The sequence below is a fragment of the Aquarana catesbeiana genome, linkage group LG01 (genome assembly GCF_042186555.1).
Source record: "Aquarana catesbeiana isolate 2022-GZ linkage group LG01, ASM4218655v1, whole genome shotgun sequence".
In the NCBI taxonomy this organism is placed as follows: domain Eukaryota; kingdom Metazoa; phylum Chordata; class Amphibia; order Anura; family Ranidae; genus Aquarana; species Aquarana catesbeiana.
The window spans coordinates 150410967-150429093 of NC_133324.1; positions in this window are offsets into that span (position 1 = coordinate 150410967).

Below are 18127 nucleotides of genomic sequence, written 5' to 3' on the forward strand. Positions count from 1 at the left end.
ATATGACTGCAGACCAATGCACAAAGCAAGGTCCATAAAGACATGGATGAGCAAGTTTGGGGTGGAGAAACTTGACTGGCCTGCAGAGTCCTGATCTCAACTCGATAGAACACCTTTAGGATGAATTAGTGCGGAGACTGCGAGCCAGGCCTTCTCGTCCAATATCAGTGCCTGACCTCACAAATGCACTTTTAGAAGGATGGTCAAACATTCCCATAGACACACTCCTAAACTTTGTGAACAGCCTTCCCAGAAGAGTTGAAGCTGTTATAGCTACAAAGGGTGGGCCAACTCAATATTGAACCCGACTAAGACAGGGCTATAGGATATATATATATATATATATATATATATATATATATATATATATATATATATATATATATATATATATATATATATATATATGTATGTATATATATGTATGTATATATATGTATATATATATTTTTTTTTCCATAATAGGATAAAAGGAGGAATTTTGCCCAGGAATACAGAAAAATTGGAGATTCTGAGTATAACTTTAAATGCAGTATATTTTTTTGTGGCAGTCCTCCAAACATTTTATATTCTTTTAATGTTCCCATTTTGAGCTTTTTTTGTGTCCAATAAAATATTAAAATGTTGCATGATATGTGTTGTAGAATATGTAGTATCAGAATAACTCTACAAGGGACATATTTTATTACATTGCCAAAAACAATTATAAAAATCTGTTGCAGTTTCCTGGCATCCAAGCAAGTATATTTAGTTGCCAAAAATCTGGGCTGTATAACTGATGAAATATGCCCCTGTGGAAAATATTCAGGCCCATATCTTGATAGCAGGAGAAGGTTATTATTTTACTTTAAGAGTTAAGGTTGCTTTGTTAACATCTGCACCTGTTAGCTGCAATTCACTATTGGCTTAATGATTTTATAAATTATGCTAATTGAAGTATAATTGGCTCTATTACTCTTGACAGAACACTCTAGAGAGGACTGTAGACATTGCTGGGACACCAGTGACATTACCTTACTAAGGCAAGGCTGAGATGGAAGATGGAAGAAGCTAAAAATGATTAGGTCAAACATTTAGAATTGTTGTTCGGCAAGATCAAAAAATCTTCACTTGAGGTTTGAATTCACTAAAACTCTTATTGTAAAACAACCCTGAATTTAATAAATTAATAAATGCTGTCTCCATATTTTTTATATGTAAGAGGCAACTTGATGTAAGTTCTTCTGGCATATTGTGATTGGTGACGTGGTAATAACAGTTTAAGTCTCTATTAAAATGAAAACTGGTTGCAAAGAAATATTAGCATAATGGGTACCAATCGTTCCAATATTGATACAATATCCAACAAAAAGTCTGAAAATGTGAAAACGTAAATCATGTGAAGACTCAGGGACTTACTTACTAAAGTTTCAGTGTAAACGCCAGTGTATTGATTGTGTGCAAACAACTAAATAACAGTATATATGCACAGGCTTGATACAGTGAATAAAATAACAAATTTAATATGCTATAGTGTGTACATTCCAATATCCCAATATATACTGGAAAATGTGCCCAAAATAAAAATGTAATTTTCCCAGATTTTTTTTTAACATCTGATTTTGATTATGAATGAACAAAAAGGTTACTTATATATATTTTTTTTATATCTAAGTTTCTACAACTTTTTGGTTTTATTATGAGGTTCACTGTCTGGGTCTGTGGCGGCCACCGTAGATATTGAAGTGCCACCCTATTGGTGGATCCCCCTTATCCCGCCCGGCGCATGTAGGCCTCCCAGGTAACCGGGCGGCCATCATTGTGGCTGGGGTGTGAATATTAATATCTGGAGTACCACTTTTATGGTGCCTGGAGTTGTACCCACCCCACGGGCCGTTTAGTTGCGTCAGTGGGTTTTTTCTGCAGGACGCCCCATCTGTAATGTCTCCTATTGGTGGGAGTTTCGGTGGGTGCCATGCAGTTAGGGCCCAGGGTCCCTCTAGGGACCGTTGGTGGCGCGTCACCTGTGTATATGATTGTTACACAACCGCTTGCTCACACATAGCAGCAATAGCAGACATCAGTGCAAAACTTTATCTTTTTTGCTCGATGCTTAATTATGTTATTGTTTAGTGGTTGCCATGCAACCTCCAATTGCGCGCCTCCCGATAAAGACTCCCGCCCAGCGTGGTGAGTCTGCAATATATGGGAGGCATTTGGACTCCTGCGCATGCGCTATGAATTCGGCTTTTTGCGGACGTATTTGGAGGTTGGTGTGGCGTTCGGACATAATGACGTCATGACGCCACATGCTGTCCTCCGATTCCCCCTTATAAAGCCAGCGCTGTATGCCATGGCTGTATCACTGTACGGGACGGCGGAGATGGACACTGTTCACCTGGCGAGCCCGTAGCTGGAGGACATCTCCCTTATTTGTCATTGCATTGTGATTAAATCCTCACGGAGGTATGTCTTGGTTCTATGGGGGGGAGTTTATTGATTAACCCTTCCTTTGTGTATTATGGCTCCTGATTGCGGAGGGATGTTATCCCTCTTACATGAACCCATTTATAAATGAACTGTTTACTATTAGCTGCTTCTCTACCCCCACACAGATCACATTGCAAAGCGAATCAGGAGTAAGCAGAAAGGGGCGACGCTTTTTGCATATAATCTGGGTCGTTGCTGTCTCTATTGGTATGCTTTGATTGGAGTCCTCAGAGGTAGGATATGGTTACGCGGAAATGTATTGAACCGTGTTCCTTTTTACTAATATATGAGGAATAACCCTTCAGGAATTAAATAATTTAGGAAGTAATCTATATCCTTCCTATCTCTGTACTAGATCGCATATTGAGGCAATACTTATGAAAAACGGAGGGGCGATATTCATGTGGGTGCTTTCTATCGGTGCCTTTGTGTGGGACTTGTGTGGATGAGCAGCGACCTACCCGCTACAACTTTGTCCTTTGGACACAGGTGGTATCTGTCCGTGATACTAGTGCCGCCACCCATCCAGCAGGGAACTTTTCATGATGACTGTTTTGGGTATGCTCTATGTTGTGCAATTACCATGCTGTATGTCCTATGTATAAAGCAATCGACTAAGAATTACTATTCATACTGTTACTCATTAATGTATTTTGACTTTTATTGTATAGTGTGATCCCTTCCTGACAATTTGCCCTGACGAAGGGACGTATTTTGTCCTGAAATGCGTCGGGCCGTCTGGACTTCACATGGGAATTCATCACCAATACCATCTATGTTTTTATTGGTTTGATCGTTGTATTGTACAATTTTGAATACATTATACTGTATTTTATTATGATCTTGTTGCCTTTAAAGTCCCATTGATTATGGGGGGTATCGCCTCCTTTGATTTTGATTATGAGGTTTACATGAGCAAACTCTGGGTGCTATTGGAATCAGCTCTTGCGCATAATGGTGTGGTTCCATGGTTTCCAGGCTCATCTAGGGGGTTGGCATCCTCGACATCTCATTTGACCATATCCATGCAAAATCTATGCACCACAAGTGGTGAGCTCCCGCGCTGATGTCACTTCTGGTACCTATCTGTCCAAAAGCGTATCGTCACAGTCACGTGACGATACGCATAGATTTTAACCTGTTTTGAGATGTGAGTACCTTAGCTGTTTTTAAACAATAAAGTGTTTGATTTATATACTACACTATCTGGAATCCCCCTCTTCTTCTTTCCTGCATACTGTACATATATTAACCGGGGGAGGGACGCCATTGGCATTACTGGCTCCAAGGGAGCAGATATACATCACCATACTGAGAGCGTCTCATCAGGATAAAGAAGGTTCCCTAGATGTTCACTCACAAGAAGTTATTATTATGAATACCCACGATCCCCATTGCTATACATATACGCTGTTATAGCCGTAAAGTAAGAGGCCACTTTACATCGAAGTGTGTTGCACAGAAGAGGACAAGTCACTTTGCACATTGTGTTTATTTGCACAACTTTTTTTGCACAGAAGAGGACAAGTTACTTTATACATTATATTTGCACTAAGTTGTAGAGGAAATCCAGCACTTGGCTCCGCTGCCCCTCCACCATACACCTTCAAGACTGTTATTCATTTACTTATCTACGTGGACTGTATCACGTGCACACTGCTACCTCTAGCACTTAGCACTTTATGGATGGTTTATTTTCACTGTGATTGTTTCTATTTAAATATATTGTTTAACTAGGAGAACTAACCACAAATCTTTTGTGGATGTAGGCTGCCTCAAATCCTTCTGTCTCTTCATGTAATCCCAGACAGAATCAATAATGTTGAAATCAGGGGTCTGTGGGAACAAATCATCACTTCCAGGACTCCTTGTTCTTTATTCTGAAGATAGTTTATAATAGACATGTGCAATTCGTTTTGGTCTGAATATAAATTCGGACAAATTTTTGGTTATTCGGAGATTTAGGTGTATCCGAATCTCCAAATAAAATAGTAACGAATGGTAATAAATATTGTTGAAATCCGTTAAAATGTGTTTTGTTTACTAGTTTTCTAATGAATTCCAACTTTCAAAAGGACTAGAATTGGGATCGGTCGAAAAACGATCGACCCATTTTAAATTCTGTGTGAGGAATAGCTGGTTGCTCGCATCCTTAACAACCCTGACTCATCATCTGTCAGCTGGCTTCCTCACTGACAGATGAATGTAAAGAAAAAAGTGCCGGCATTGCCTGGCAATAGAAAAATGATTAAAAAAAACCACGCCAAAATTAAAAAAAGAAAATGACCCCCCAAAAATCCATAACAGACCCTTATCCAAGCATGCAGCCAGGCAGGTCACAAAAAGTTTTAAGCCTCCTATAGAGCTGTTTCAGTTAATGACTGTGTTTCAACCTACATATGAAATGTATTATTATTAGCACCTGCTTTGTATAATGGGTTAATCATACACGTGACTTATCTACGTGGACTGTATCACGTGCACACTGCTACCTCTAGCACTTAGCACTTTATGGATGGTTTATTTTCACTGTGATTGTTTCTATTTAAATATATTGTTTAACTAGGAGAACTAACCACAAATCTTTTGTGGATGTAGGCTGCCTCAAATCCTTCTGTCTCTTCATGTAATCCCAGACAGAATCAATAATGTTGAAATCAGGGGTCTGTGGGAGCCAAATCATCACTTCCAGGACTCCTTGTTCTTTATTCTGAAGATAGTTTATAATAGACATGTGCAATTCGTTTCGGTCTGAATATAAATTCGGACAAATTTTTGGTTATTCGGAGATTTAGGTGTATCCGAATCTCCAAATAAAATAGTAACGAATGGTAATAAATATTGTTGAAATCCGTTAAAATGTGTTTTGTTTACTAGTTTTCTAATGAATTCCAACTTTCAAAAGGACTAGAATTGGGATCGGTCGAAAAACGATCGACCCATTTTAAATTCTGTGTGAGGAATAGCTGGTTGCTCGCATCCTTAACAACCCTGACTCATCATCTGTCAGCTGGCTTCCTCACTGACAGATGAATGTAAAGAAAAAAGTGCCGGCATTGCCTGGCAATAGAAAAATGATTAAAAAAAACCACGCCAAAATTAAAAAAAGAAAATGACCCCCCAAAAATCCATAACAGACCCTTATCCAAGCATGCAGCCAGGCAGGTCACAAAAAGTTTTAAGCCTCCTATAGAGCTGTTTCAGTTAATGACTGTGTTTCAACCTACATATGAAATGTATTATTATTAGCACCTGCTTTGTATAATGGGTTAATCATACACGTGACTTTAATCCTACAAAATCGCTGACGTTGTGCAAGTGTACAAAGTGTACAAGTTTAATGCCGCGTACACACGGTCAGACTTTTCGTTGGACGCCGATGGACCAAATCCTGCGGAGAATCCGATCGTGTGTGGGCTCCACTGGACCTCTAGAGGACTTTTCCAGTCGCAAATCTGACGGACTTTAGATTTGGAACTTGCTTCAAATCTTTACGTCATAACTCCGCCGGACCCAGAAATCGTCTGTATGCTAGTCCGATGGACAAAAAACGACGCTAGGGCAGCTATTGGCTACTGGCTATCAACTTCCTTATTTTAGTCCGGTGTATTTTATCACGTACGAATCCATCAGACTTTTGTGTGATCGTATGTAGTTAAGTCCGTTCGTTAGAAAGTCCGCCACAAGTCCGCCAAAAGTCCATCGAAAGTCTGTCAGATGGGCTGTCGGACTTTTGTAGACCAAAAGTATGACCGTGTGTATGCAGCATAAGAATTGATGCTGGTTTGAAGCCAAAGGGTAGTCACACCAAATGTTGTTTTGATTTAGATTTTTCTTTTGTTTGCTCACATTGCATTTTCTAAATTGGTGCATATGTGGCAGCCCCTGATATGGACGCATAACCCGGGAGTCCCGCCCCGCTCCAGCTCGAGACTCCCTATCTCCGCCCGCACCCACACTACGTGGTCCAATCAACAGCCATCAGGTGGGGGAAACCTCTCCTCTCCCTGAATCTCTGCTGCCTTCTCCTGTGCCCTCACACACATCAGACCCAAATGGGAGTACCCCTACATGGGACCTCTATTCCCTGGATCCACTGCAATCCCTTATTGGGCACACTCTGGACTAACTGCGACTATCTCCCATGGAAGCAGGCCCTCCGCAGTCTCAGCAACCGATGCAGCCTAGGCCCTGACCACCCTGTTGCTGTTGATGCCTTATTCTGCAAGTTTGTAGACCTGCTGGATCGTGGGCTACATAACACAGCCGCTAAGATCACCAGTGACATTAAAGCAGGCCTTCAGGCTTTAGGTTCCCACATGGAAGCTATGGAGACAAAACTAGACTCTACTATTGGTAGAATGAACCAAAACACTGATCGTATTCAAGATCTTCTGAACCAACTTAGGACAGCCCTGTCTAAAATAGACGATCTCCAGAACAGAAAAAGGAGATATAACTTTAGGATCCAGGGGCTCCAGGAATCCTTTAAAGATGTGCCAAAACAGTACGCTTCTTTATTAAGGTACTGATTCCGGATATCCCTCAGCACTGACTTGAGTTGGACCGTGCCCATAGGGCCCTCAAGCCCCCGTGCTCAGACAGACACCCTAGGGATGTAGTGGTTAAACCACACTTCTTTGCTGTCAAAGAGGAGGTGATGCATAAGTCCTGCACTAAGTTGTCATTTCAAGTCCACGTGATCCAGGTTTTTGCTGACCTTTTACCTTCTATGACTCAAAAGCGTAGATCTCTTAAGCCTCTACTGTCAGTTCTGATGGAGAAGGGCATTAAGTATTGGTGGCTCTTTACGTTTAATCTCAAGTTTCTCTTTAAAAATGAAACCTACAGTTTCGCCTTATTTTCTGAAGGAGAACATCTTCTACTGAAGCTGGACATCCTCCAACAGGATCCGAGTCCACCACACTTGGGCTCTATGGCCCTCTTCGAAGCGACAGCTTCCGTCTAGGTCACTAACTCCTGTGTGGGAAAAATCCTAGTCCAAGAAATTGAAAGAGGCTCTTCCCCCATGAAAAATTTGACTTTGGACTTCCTTACTTCTTTCATTCTTCCTGGGAAGGTGACCTTCCTCCAGGGTCCACCAGTTGATTTGGCTGTTTCACCTATAATTAAATAGTTTTCTGTTAAGGCCTTTTCAGGCCAAATGGTTTACCCCTTTGTTTGGGTTTTTGTCTAGCTGAGCTGTATTTTTTCAAAAAGTTAAGAGTAGGTGGGCAACGCACAGGGAGTTAATCTGACTTTGGCCCCCTAGGTTGTTTCTCTGCCCTCGTGCGCTGCCGACCTATGGCAGAGTTGGACCCGCCACCAACATATGCTTTGATCTCCCCTTCAGATTTTACATTTACAGGGGGGCCCTTGGACCTTAATCATTATTTTAGGTTCAGGCAGCCTTTCTTCCTTCCAAACACCTCCCTTCCAAACACCTCCCCTCTCTCCCCTACCAATCCTTCCCTCTCCATATGCTCCAGATTCCCCCTTCCATAAATTCCCTTCCCCAGCATTCCCCTAACTGAGACCCTTACCCTGCCCCTGTGCTCACATTAATATTTACCATGCCGGATCTTAAATATGGCTTATCTTCTTTTATGAGTGCCTTTACTTAGCCTTTGGCCTTTGTTTTGTTTGCTCATTGCTCACGGCTGGAGCGGTGCTCATTCCCCTCCTTCTGTCTCGGAGACATGGAAGCTTTCCCTCTTCCAGACAGGATTGTCTCCTCTCCGGTAGTGGAGGCATCTTTTGTAATACTTACAAGTGGTGAGGGATATTTTCCCTCTCACTTTTGTAGGCTTCCTTTAACCCCTATCCCCTCCTCCTCTTTCTTTGCATTTTTCTACCTGCTATTTTTCTCTAAATTTTTTTTCTTTTAGTGACCGACTCGGACCTACCTATCTGGCTTAGCTTCTTGATCATGGACCCAGGGTAATATCCTTGAGTGGTTCAGGGTAAGTGCTTTCATGGTTCTGGCTGTTCTCATCCCTTTGCTCCATGGTTAGTGTGCCCCCTCCGCAGTCCCCTCTTTGGGTGGTCTCCCAGAACACTCAGGGACTAAACTCTCAGATTAACTGGAGGGAAGTTTTAAAACACTATCACATGCATAAAATTGATGTGGTTCTCTTACAGGAAACACACTTTCCTAAGAGGTATTGCCCTTCATTCATCCACACCTAATTTCCTACCCTTTTTTACGGCCAACTCTGAAGACAAAACTAAAGGGGTTGCGATTCTTTTTTCCCAAAATTGTAAATACACGCTCCTACGGAGCATAAAGATCCTGAAGGGAGGAAAATCACTTTACCCCCTGATGCAGATAGGGAATACCCCTTGTATCGACATGCATTGGGGAAGGGGACAGGACAGAACGCTAGACGGATAACCTGCCGGGAACGATCAGCACACCACCCCGATATCGGCCGTCGTATCCCGCTCAGTATTGTTATTTTAGAGTGGTGCCCTGAAGCGCCATGACATTGTGAGTACCCACTGTGGGGATTTTATTTGGTTTTGATAAATGTTTTTACATACTGCACCATGAAGCCCTTTCTGTGTTAATATACCGAGATAAAAGTGGCACTACTTTGATGAACAGAGGCACAAGTGAAATCAACCCAGGATCCTACTACTCCCTTAGTGGTTCTAAGGCGTAATTTGACCAAGCCTAACAGCAAGGTCACCCACCCTAAGGTGAGCGGCTATCACCTGGGGGGGGGGCACCTGTGTGTGGACACAGCACTTTACCTTTGATTCACTGAGACACATGGATGTTTTTTGGAACACCTATGGACTGTTAGTTTGAATATTGCACAAAAGCACTGCAGCACTGAATCTGGATGATTTTTTGGAACACCTATTTATCGTTATTTGAACATTGCACAAGCACACTGGAGCACTTTATTTTTGAGTGTATGGTCAGCTACATACACTCATTGTGATGTTTATTACACATTTTTAAGGATTGTGATTATATTTTTTTGGACAATATATATATATCTAACAATTTTAGAAGTGTGCACAGTATCACTTTATTTGCAATGTTGCATGTACTGCACAATATTATTTTATGTCATATATCACATATACTTGTATTTTGATAGCGCAGCGTATTTATATATTTTAGTTTGATTATTTGCATGATATATGTGACATGTGTAACGTTAGCAGCTGATCATCTAAAAGAAGCATTCGTTTGGAAACCTTATTTGGTCGGCCAGTAAGTGGAGGCTCATAGGACTACATATTATAATTTTGAGGAAAATCTTAGTGAAAGGAGTCATTGATGATCAAATCTACTCCTTTGCATCATATTATGCCCCAAATAAGGGACAAACCTTGTTTTCCAAACTATGTTCCAGACCCTGAACCCCCTACTGGAAGGTACATTGATTTTTTGATTCTTTTGATTTGATTGATTCTAATGTAGCGATTGACCAGGCCCTTGATAAATTGCATCCTTTTGGTGATCGTATCACCCCCCCATCTAAACAGAGCCTCCGTATTGCCAGGGTCATCTTCCAGCAGGGATTGGTAGATGTTTGGAGAGAAATCAACCCAACAATGCATGACTACACCCATTACTTGAGTCCTCATAACTCCTTTGCTAGGATAGATCATATTTTTGTCTCTACTGCTCTGATTCCCTTGGTTTCTAAGTCCTAGATTAGGAAGTAACCACACTATGGTATCATACTATGGTATTCCCTCGTTTCCAGCATCCCTTGGGCCAGAGAGAAGGAAGACAGTGGAGGCTTAACAAATCAATTCTTAATGACCCTATCAGGGCTCGGGGGGATCAAGGTGGCTATCAAATACTTTTTTCTCACAAATTATATTCTGGGTATTTCCCCAGAAAATCTTTGGGCAGCCCACAAGGGTATGATAAGGGCCAAACATATCCAAATAGCTTCTCAGCTCCATCGAGCTAAGCACGTGGATCTTGACAGATTAGAAAAGGAGTATGTTACTGTCATGTACCTGACGGCTGAGCCTGACGTACAGAGGGAAGGCCTCCCATACAACCCCTACTCAGGGACCGCCAATGTTGTAACAGTGGCCACAAGAGAGTGGTGGTGTATGGGTACCTGGATCGTCTTCCGTGTGGTGGATGTATCACCCAGGTGGACCAGCAGGTTAAACGTCAGGTGTTGGCAGGCCAGCAGATTCCCGGCTGGTGGCAGGAGGGACCAGGCAGGTATAACAAGATCAGGTTTCAGGAACACAGGTACAGCTGCAGATCAGACAGCATAGCATTAGTGCAAATGCTGCACTTATATATGCCATTTGGGCGCCAACGTTTATTGGTGCACATGCGTGTGCATGCGCACATTTGCGTGCCTGACACAGTGGGCGCTTGCGGGATCGCACATGTGCATGCGCATTTGTGTCTGCCCTTGAGCATTAGTAATGCTATGGCCAGCATGTCCCTGCCAGTTACCCTGTCTAAAAGGCACAAAGCCAACTCGCAGTCGGTCCCCATAGACAAGCTAGATTCTGCTCGTACATCTCTCAAACTTGCCCTCATCTCCAAGGCAGAGAAAAGCAGGGCTCGATTCTATCACCAAAGACATAAATTGGGATCCACACTAGCAAGGAGATTGACGTTGAAGTCTCAGTCCTTCGCAATACCTAAAATCAGGATAGAGGGGTAACGTTGTCTCAGAACCCACAACACATTATGGGAGCATTTCACGAACTCTACCAAAAACTTTATAGCGCTGGGACTAACCCCCATCAATCTGAACTTGAGCATCTTCTTGATTCAATGCAGTTCCCTAAACTAGAAGACCATCATCACCAAAAATTGGAAGCTTCGATCTCTGCTGAAGAGGTAGCGCTAGTCCTTAAAAACTTAAAGGCCCGCTCGGGTCTGGAACCTGATGGGTTTTCCGTCCCTTACTACAAAACTTTTGCCTCTACTCTATCTCCCTACTTAGGGTGCCTCCTTGGAATGTTCTCTTAATACAGGGTTTATATCTGTCATCCCCAAACCAGGTAAAGATACAAGCTCAGTTAGTAATTATAGACTGATCTCTCTTACAAACAATGACCTAAAGATCCCGACTAAAATCTTTGCTGACCATATCTCCTCATTCATTTGCCTTTACATCTACAAAGATCAGGTGAGCTTTATGCCAGGGAGGCAGGGTCCAGACAAAATCCGCAGGGTGATTGACATTATCTCTTTCTTAAATTCAAGCTGGGATGGTGGCCCAGGAAGGTTTCCTGATGTTGCTGGACCTTTAGAAAGTGTTCAATCCGGTCAATTTGCGTTTCCAAATTTCTCTTTTCCATTCTTAAGTGGTGGGGATTCGGCGAGTCTGAACATTATGACGGCCCTGTACTCAACCCCAGAGGACTAGATACGCATGCAAGGATCTTCCTCAGAATCTTTTTGTAATTCTAGAGGAACCAGGCAGAGATGTCCACTCTTATCTTCGTAATCACTATAGAAACCTTAGTAACTGAAATTAAAAATCATCTTGATATACATGGCATACAGTGTGGCCCCTGCTCACACAAATGTGCCCTATTCACTGATGATATTCTATTGTTTTTCTCTTCCCCACTGATTTCTCTCCCGAACATCTGCCGCCTTTTGGAGGATTTTGGTAAAATCTCTGGTCTGCGCATCAACTATGCCAAGTCACAAGCTTTAAACATAACATTACCAAGCACGACAGTTTTAAGGCTTTAAGAAGACTATGGGTTTTCCTGGAGTGATTCAACGATCCTTTATTTGGGAGTAAATCTGTTCCCTAACTAGACATGTGCAGAAGGAAAGCATTCTTTTTCGCTTTGTTTCAATTCATTATTTATATAAATTAGTTTAAAGGGGTCGTAAAGGTTCAGGTTTTATTTAAAAAAAAAAACAAACATGTCGTACTTACCTCCGCTGTGCAGTTGGTTATGCACCGAGGGGTCCCAATCCTCCTCTTCTGAGGTCCCTCCACCGTGCTCCTGGCTCCTCCTCTTCTCGAGTGTCCAGTCGGAGGAGCGCTCTCTTACGGGACACCCGTGCAGGCGCGCTCCCGTGTCCTGCTGCTGCTTTCCCATTGCGGGAATTACGGGGCTCAGGTAAATAGAGGGTGGGCTCGGGGGCGCTGCTGACTGACAGAAGGTTTACAACTCCTTTAATACATTTCATTCATTTTTGGAATTTGTTTAGTTTATTCATATATAAATCGATTCAAATTTTCCAAATTCGATTTCGAATAGTTTTTGAATTCCAAAAGTTTTCAAATTCGAATAGTTTTCGATTTGTTTTCCAATTTCTGTTTCAATAGTTTTTATTGTTTTTTTAGAAAACAAATAATATAAGAAAACAAAAAGATCATACAATGGAACAGCGAACAATCCTCATCTTCTCCAAGTGTGTAACGGGGAAACATACAAATACAAGGCTAGGTAGAAACTGATCCGCAACACCTTGATAACAACTGCCCTGGGAACCTCTGTAGCAACCCAGGCCAGGAACTTTATGCTAGATTAAAACCGAGGAGTTTGAGTGCAAAGTATTATATAAAAAATATAAATTAAAATAAGCATAAAAAGCTAACAAAGAGATCAAGCATTTTAAAGTGTATAGTGTTCCCTCTCTTTGATAACCCAAATCCTGAGGTCCTTGAGCAGGAATTTGAGCATAAAAGACCCTCTTCACCAAAAATATCCTTACAGCAAAGAACCCTGAGTCCCCCCCAATCTTACCCCACCCATGTACAACTACTGTGGTTTAGGAGATATTACACATCCCCCTTGAAACCTGCTCTATTTCCTCCTCCTCACCACCAGCATCCCAGCCCTTCTTCTCCTTTGCCTCCCGTTACCTCGTTTGATTCTACATGCTGATGGAGGGCAGGGATGGCCTGCTGGGTAAAATAACATCTGCTGGGGTATAGCCTTCTGAGCAAAATAATATTGGCTGGGTAAACTGTGTTGTAGCACAGGCCATAAATTCACAGAAAATGCAGTTCCCCTGCAGTGTGAAGGGGGAGGTAGCCTGCAGCTATGGCTCCAGTACCCTGGCTATAATTAAATCAATAAATATTAATTAAAAAAATAGCTGTTGAGTAGGGATGGGCCGAACACTCCCCAGTTCGGTTCGCACCAAAACATGCGAATAGGCAAAAAAATTTGTTCGAACACGCGAACACCGTTAAAGTCTATGGGACACAAACATGAAAAATCAAAAATGCTAATTTTAAAGGCTTATATGCATGGTATTGTCTTAAAAAGTGTTTGGGGACCCGGGTCCTGCCCCAGGGGACATGTATTAATAGAAAAGTAAGTTTTAAAAACTACTGTTTTTTCGGGAGCAGTGATTTTAATAATGCTTAAAGTGAAACAATAAAAGTGTAATATTCCTTTAAATTTCGTACCTGGGGGTGTCTATAGTATGCCTGTAAAGTGGCACAGGTTTCCCATGTTTACAACAGTCCGAGAGCAAAATGACATTTCTAAAGGAAAAAAGTTCATTGATAAAAACGGCATGGAATTCCCCCACAGGGGAATCCAGAACCAAAATTAAAAAAAAAAATGCATGGGGGTCCCCCCAAATTCCATACCAGGCTCTTCAGGTCTGGTATGGATATTAAGGGGAACCCCGCGTCCAAAAAAAAAATGGCATTGGGTCCCCCCAAAAATCCATACCAGACCCTTATCTGATCACGCAACCTGGCAGGCCGCAGGAAAAGAGGGGGGGACAAGAGAGCGCCTCCCCTCCTGAACCGTACCAGGCCACGTGCCCTCAACATTGGGAGGGTGCTTTGGGGTAGCCCCCCAAAGCACCTTGTCCCCATGTTGATGGGGAGAAGGGCCTCATCCCCACAACCTTTGCCCAGTGGTTGTGGGGGTCTGTGGGCGGGGGGCTAATTGGAATCTGGAAGCCCCCTTTAACAAGGGGACCCCCAGATCCCACCCCCCGTGTGAAATGGTAACGGGGTACAAATGTACCCCTACCATTTCACAAAAAATGTGTGAAAATGGTATACAGAGTACAAGGGTGCTCTATATGCCATATCAGAAAATAAGAGCAACTCATAGGTATTGACAATTAACGGAACACAAATCAAGTAAAAGACACTAACAAATTTATGGTATACAAGTATCAGTAGGGTATTTCTAAGAGAGAAAGGGGGGCACCGGCCTGTATATAAACACAGGTCTCAAGGTAGTATTCTATGACGTACTAGTTGGTAAGGGTGTACCGTAATCTGATTGGTCCCAGGGATACCATATTTTATTAAATTAAAGAAAGCTATCATGCACGGAAGCCATCAAGTGTTCCATCCTCCGTATCTCGGCTATCAGCTGCAAGATTCTGGACCATGGAGGAGGTGTGTTTGATAACCAGCATAATCGGATAAGCCTTTTGGCAGCTATACGTATGAAATCAGCCTATTTTTCTTTCTGGAAATACCAGAAAAAGGGAGGCCCAAAAGGTAATGCAGGGGATCTAGCAGAAGAGACACATCCACCACCTTCTGTATTAATCACATTACTTCATGCCAAAAGGGCTGGATCATAGAGCATTGCGAGAAAATATGAAATAAAGAGCCAGTGTCAGTCACACAGTGCCAGCAATGTGCCGGGACCGAGGGGTCATATTTATGAATAACTTCAGGAGTTTTATACAAAAACATGAGGATTTTAATGGACGTTTCCCTCTAGAGCACACATTTAGAGGACTTAAAAGTGGAAGACCATATCCTATCCCACATCTGTAAGGAGATGGGTTTACTTATCAAATGAGTCCATCTCCTCATATATAGGTGTGCAGTCTCAGTGAGAGGGGTTGACTCATGGAGGATATTATGTATAGATGAGAATAAATTAAGTTGTTGTGACCCCTGGGTGTACAAATAATCAAAGGGGGTGGGTTTATCTAGGGTCAGGGATGGGGAATGGGAATGAACTCCCATAGAGTTTTAAAGGGTGTTCCGCGGCTTTCAAATTTGCCGCGAACACCCCAAATTGTTTGGTATTCGGAGAATAGGCGAACACCCGATGTTCGAGTCGAACTTACATTCGACTCGAACATCGGGACCATCCCTGCTGTTGAGTGGCTAGGAGAAGAAAGATTAGGTTGACAAAGAAGAGGAATTTCATACATGTCTGGCCTCTGCTGTATACTGCTCAACCACTGCTTCAGTATCTAAGAATACAGAAAAGCATATCTACATAAATACACACACACACAAAATGACATAAGTAAAACAAAAAAACAAGAAATCGTAGATGGGAATCTGCCACTCTGGGGCAACCCAGGCCAGGAAATGCCTGATTAGATAGGGAAGGAGTTGCAACTTAAAGAGCTTGGACAAAGTGGCTCAGAGTGCCAGACTAGAGGGTGATTGTAGTTTAGCTTTTTTTGCATCACCAGATGGTATCTGATGCCCATTGCTATCTGGTTCAAAATATGTGATGACAGAATTTTGTGTAGCTGACATTGTCTGAGAAAAGTATACTGTTTTGAAACACCACATACTATATAGCTTAAAGGCATCTCCCAAGCATGTCATTTAAAGGATTGGTATTTTAACTATGATGCTTTCCAAGTAGCATAACACGGATGCTCTCCTTACTGTACAGTATTATTAACAACATTTTTTTGCTTTGGTAAATGTCCCCCATGGTAGTGTCCAGCTCCCCTCTTTGACAATGACTTGCCTATAAGCCTTAAGAATCACCAAAACGTATCATCAAAATTTGCCTCCCATAGACTCCAGTGAGCTTCTTGGCTAAGTTTGGGTTTCATGGATTCAATTAACTCTATGTATAGAACCTGGGAAGCTTCGCTCACTACTATCCTTACCAATTTCCAACAGGATCGGATGGTCATTGGGAATAAGTGCATTAAAAAGGAGAGACCTCCAATTTCCAATTACTTAATAATATTTGCAAATGTACTTGGCATTGAAATACCAAAACACATTAAGCAAATACCTGTGCAACTTAGACTTAAAGATAAATCAAACGTATATTGAACCATATACATATCAGTATAATTTGATATTTGCTCCCTTTTATCAATCATTCTTTATTTGTCTCATCTAGTCAGTCTTCAGATATTTTCCAACAGGGACACATGTCTTATCTTTAGAGCAGGGTATATTTAATTCATGATTCAGTCCCTTGCAAACCTCTACCTTAAAATTCTACAAGGAAATAAACTGCTTCTACAGCCTTTGAGTTCAGTTATGTCAAAGGTCTATATTGCTGGCATATCAATAAAAATATAAAATTCATTGAGAGCTAGCCCTTATTCACCATTTGTAATAGATACTTTATGGGGCACATCAAATGCTTGCAGCTCATGGCTGAATTTTAAACTTTACTTAATTAGGTATCTTTGGAATCCCCTGACTTCTCTGGGTTATATTTTATTTATAAAAGCTATAATCTTAGCTGGGAATATTGTGTGCTATTGGAATACCTATTCATTTGGCTATGGAAACCTTTTATTGCTTTTGTGATCATAGATACAGAAACGGACATTAATATTAAACTTCTTAGAACAGCAATATGTAAGACAGGAAAGTAAGAAGGTCCCTTTGTGGAGCTTCTGACTTTAAAGAGGATTTTAGGCACTTGTATTTAAAGGAAGGGGAAATACTTATTTTCTTTGTCTGTTTGCTACTTTTTTTACACTTTTAATTTTCAGTTATGTGTGTTGCTTGAGCACTTTTATAGATATTTAAAGCCCATGTCCATCCAAAACCTTTTTTTTTTAGTTTAGGATAGACTTGGAAAGAGTAAACACTTCTGTCAAGTTCCTATTGCTGCCTTTGATGCTGTTGGGGAGGATTTATCTCACTTCCTGTCCCAGGAACACACAGACAGTAATAATATCTTGACAGAGGCTATAATTCTTCCTAATATTTCCTGAAAAAAAAAAGGTTTTTCAGTGCAGTTCCAACAGAAGGTGAAGAGAAATCTTCCCAGAGGGCACACAGACTGCAAATAAAAAAGAAAAAGGTTTCTCTCCTTTCCCTAATCCCCAAACCACTGACATATCAAGGTTGCATCTGCTACCTCAGCCCTTATCTGGCTACACTGTTCCCTTGCATCTTGTACCAATTATCCAGCTGAATCTGGTTACTGAGAATAACTGCATTTAAATAGTAGAGGTCTCCAATTTCCAATTCCACAAAATTGTTTGCAAATGTATTATTGGGTGGCACAGTGGTGTAGTGGGTAGCACTCTCGCCTAGCAGTAAAAAGAGTCCCTGGTTTGAATCCCAACCGCGACATTACCTGCCTGGAGTTTGCATGTTCTCCCTGTGCCTGCGTGCGTTTCCTCCGGGTACTCCGGTTTCCTCCCACACTCCAAAGACATGCTGGTAGGTTAATTGGCTTCTGTCCAAAATTGGCCCTAGTATATGAATGTGAGTTGGGGACCTTGGATTGTTGGGTCATTGAGGGTAGGGACCGATGTGAGTGTGCGATGTATGTGTGGAGCACTGTCTAAATTGACGGTGCTATATGGGTACCTTAAATAACAATATAATAGATGAGCATCTTAATGAGACACAATGTACAGGGATAGGGACAATTGTAGACACACACACCCACACTTATGCAGGTTGAACTGTATGGAATGGTGTCTTTATTCAACCTTACTAACTATGTACTCTGTGTTAAAATA